The following is a 4,191-nucleotide window of genomic DNA, read 5'->3' as shown; positions in this document are numbered from 1 at the left end:
AGCTGAGATAATCCAAAACAATTTACAATATTCTTAAGTAAATAATTCACAATATAACCAGCGATATATCCCTTTCTTGTTGTGTTCTGTCACTTTGTATATGTATATTTATCTGCATAAATCCATTAATGTAGATACTTTTAATCAATATGTGTACACATGTTATGACACAGATGGGAGTTGAACATGGGTCTTCTGACCTAGAGGTAGGGACACTACCACAGCATCCACGAATCCTTAATGCCATTAGTGTAGAACATTTGGACTAGTGTGAAGCACATGGCAAGGATTTGTGATGACCTTGTTAGGTCTGCCTATCTTAGTTGAAGCAGGTCCAGAAAACAACCCCATTTTGGGAAGGAGCAATGTTATTGGGTTATCATCGGTCCGAGGAAATAGAAGTTCAACAAGTTGCAACTGATTGAAATACCACTTCGGTGTTTGACTAAATGTTGTTATGCTACATTTTAAAAATGTTCAAAATCACACAACATCAGGTTCTAGTCCAACAGATTTATTTGGGAGTACAAGCTTTCGCAGTGCTACCCCTTTGTTAGGTAGCTAGTCAGCAGCGCTTTGAAAGTTTGTACTTCCAAATAAATCTGTTGGACTATAATCTGGTGTTGTGTAATTTTTAACATTGTCCATCCCAGTCCAACACCAACACCTCCACATCATTTTTAAAATGTGATAAATTAATTAACACCACTTCCAAATGTTGCCTGTCTTTGTGTTCCAAGTTCATGATGAATGGCAATTCATAATGGGAGTTCTTGGAAGGATTTTCAATGAGCAGATGAATGATTAAAGGACTGATATAGATAAGATGAATGGCAGGTATCTATTCCCTAAGCTGGGAGATTTCAGGACAAGGGGCATACCTGCAAAGTGAGAGGAGAAAGATTTAACAAAGACACGGGGCAATTGTTTTCCACAGAGAGTGGTTCCTCTGAGGAATGAACTTCCAGAGGAAATTGTGGAGGCAGATACAGTTACAACATTTAAAATACATTTAGATAAATACATGAATATGGAAGTTTATGGGCCAAGTGCAGACTGGTAGGACTAGTTTAGTTTGGGATTATGATCAGCATGGACTGGTTGAACCGAAGGGTCTGTTTTCGTGCTATATGACTCTACAATTGTTTCCTGTAAAGGAAAAGAAAATGGTCTCAGTCTGTCATTTGTTATATCTCATACCTGATGAAGCTCCATAATATCAGGGCACCACCAGCATTTGGAGCATCAATTCAAATGGATAACCTGGTCAAGTGCCTCACCTTCATTGCCTTCTCTTCATTCCCGACTCAGGCGACTGACTGTGTGGAGTTTGCACGTTCTCCCCGTGTCTGCGTGGGTTTCCTCCGGGTGCTCCGGTTTCCTCCCACAGTCACAAAGATGTGCAGGGTCAGGTGAATTGGCCATACTAAATTGCCCGTAGTGTTAGGTAATGGGTAAATGTAGGGGTATGGGTGGGTTTCGCTTCGGCGGGTCGGTGTGGACTTGTTGGGCCGAAGGGCCTGTTTCCACACTGTAATCTAATCTAATCTAATCTAATCTCTTCTCTGCTATCTTCATGTCAGTGTGATTGGTTCCTAATGGGGACCAGCCAGGAAACTGATGTCAAAAGTCAGCCATGATCACAAGGAATGTGGTGCGGTTGCACATTTATAAATGAATAGCTCTTGTAGTTTATAAAAATAATTGATGGGTGCAGCGGAAAACAATCTCAATGGCACTCGCAACTTGGGAATTTAGCCAGAGAGTCCACATACTCTCTTTTCAGTGGAAAAATGTAATTAATTTCATGACCTTGGCAAACAATCCATTAATCATCTTCCTTATGCATTCATCTGCATTTGACAGCAAGATCCTCAATATATATGTAGTAGTGCCTTGCCAAGTTCCAAAAGCAAACAGTTAAAGATTGTGGTCATTTAGACAGTTACTGGTAATGTGTGGCTGCTAGCTGCAGCAGGTTGTGCATCTTTTTTGAGACACATTTTCCTCGGAAGCTGCAGACAATTACCAGCTCCTGACATGACGTCAGTCTCCAGAGAGCTCAAGAAAACTCAGCCTCCTTCTGTAAACCACAAGATGTGGGGAGACTTCGTCCTGTGGTTGACTCTCCAATGTAACTCCCTCTGGTGCACTTCACTCTTATTGATCTCACCATTGCACTCTGTCAGATGGACTGTGGTGATCTTCTGCTTTTTGTGACCTGTCGCACACCTCCAAATCTGTAGCAGGTAGTGCTGGAGCCAAGAAACAGAAAAAAATAATTGACTACATGTTCGATGAAATGCTTTACATAAATGCAACCGTCCAAGACAAAAGACTATGACATGATTCCTGTCCTGATCTTGCCAGTTTGAAAGCCAACAAAGTTGAATGATTTTTCATTCTTCAACTGATTGCCCAAGGTTTACCAGAGGAACCCAGACGGCACCTGCTACAAGTGACATTTTATTCCGGTGAGCCAAACACAACTTTAAAAATATGCAGCTGAATTTGTTTGAATTAAAGTTAATGGCAATTTGCAATCCTTTTATTCAGTCAACATTGCCACTGGCAAGGTCAGCATTGATTGCTCACTCTGAATTGCCCTTCAAGTGGTGGTGATGAGCCATTTCCTTGAGCTGCAGAAGCCATTGTGGTGTAATTGATCCCAGACTAGTGTAAGAAATGGAGTTCCAAGTATTTGAACAATGATGTGTTAACAATTCAGGTATGTCTGGGAGGGGAATTTGTAAGAGGTGGTACTCCCATGCACATGATGCTTTTGTCCATCTAGTTTGCCAATGGCCTTGATTTGGAGGTTGCTGTCGGTGTGGTGAACTCAAGTGGTGTTTTGAGTGAATATTTAAGATGATAGACGTACGTTTCTTATTCATTGCAGAATCCCTACAGTATGGAAGCAGGCCATTCAGCCCATTGAGTCCACACCAATCTTCCGAGGAGCATCCCACCCAGACACAACACCCCTACTCTATCCCTGTAACCCTATATTTCCCATGACTAATGCACCTAGCCCACACATCCTTGGACACTATGGGAAATCTAGCATGAGCAATTCACCCAAACTGCACATCTTTGGAGTGTGGGGGGAAACTGGAGCAGCCGGAGGAAACCCACACGGAAACAGGAAAAATGTGCCCACTCCACACAGACAGTTGTGTCCCTGGCGCTGTGAGGCATCAATTCTAACCACTGAGCCATCATGTTTCCCCTGCTCTTGGGTTGAGTTGAGCTTCTTAATTGTTTTTGGAACTGCTTATCCAAGCGAGTGCAGAATATCCCAACACAATTCTCACCTGTGCCTTGTTGATGATGGACAAGCTTTTAGGAGTCAGGGGATCTCATGAGGTTGTTATAGCACACTCCCATTCAATAATAAAATCTTTGACTTTGGCAAACATAGTTTTCACTGACACTAAAACTGCTTCTACTAATCCAAATGTGAACATGATGCAGATGCGTTGCTCTCCTAATAGACATGCAACCCAGTCATTCTGGGAGGTTAATTCCTCCCTTTTTCTCTCACTCTGAAACATTCCCCTCCCTCTGTCACATTCCCCTCTCTCTCTCACATTCACTTTCTCCCTCTCTGTCACATTGCCCCCTCCCTGTCACATTCCAACCCTCATTCTGTTGTATTTCCCACTCCCCATCTCTGACTCTCTCTTTCTCTATCACACTTCCCCTTTTTCTCTCTCTCCCTCCATCATATGCCTCTCCTTTTGTCACATTCATCCTTTCTCTGTCATCCTTTCTCTTGCTTCGCTGGTGTAGTGGTATCATGCAAGATTCCCATTCTTGCGACCCGGGTTCGATTCCCGGGCGGCACACTGACTATTTTGAGAAACAAACTTGTAAGGAGATCTCACCTATCTGTAAGAATAATAGGGTAGTTATGGTAGGGGATTTTAACTTTCCAAACATTGACTGGGACTGCCGTAGTGTTAAGGGTTTAGATGGAGAGGAATTTGTTAAGAGTGTACAAGAAAATTTTCTGATTCAGTGTGTGGATGTACCTACTCGAGAAGGTGCAAAACTTGACCTACTCTTGGGAAATAAGGCAGGGCAGGTGACTGAGGTGTCAGTGGGGGAGCACTTTGGGGCCAGCGACCATAATTCTATTAGATTTAAAATAGTGATGGAAAAGGATAGACCAGATCTAAAAGTTGAAGT

The 4,191-nt window shown here is 42.5% G+C and overlaps 1 non-coding gene across 1 annotated transcript; it reads left to right on the top strand.

Annotated features, from left to right (window-relative positions):
- Positions 1–3,777: 3,777 nt before the first annotated feature.
- On the top strand, positions 3,778–3,848 carry trnag-ccc. Its single transcript has one exon. It is a non-coding gene; the product is annotated as a tRNA-Gly (tRNA).
- Positions 3,849–4,191: the final 343 nt, after the last annotated feature.

Source organism: Chiloscyllium plagiosum, chromosome 2 (genome assembly GCF_004010195.1).
Source record: "Chiloscyllium plagiosum isolate BGI_BamShark_2017 chromosome 2, ASM401019v2, whole genome shotgun sequence".
Lineage (NCBI taxonomy): Eukaryota > Metazoa > Chordata > Chondrichthyes > Orectolobiformes > Hemiscylliidae > Chiloscyllium > Chiloscyllium plagiosum.
The sequence above is the reverse complement of the archived record's forward strand: the minus strand, read 5'-3'. Positions and strand labels throughout refer to the sequence as shown.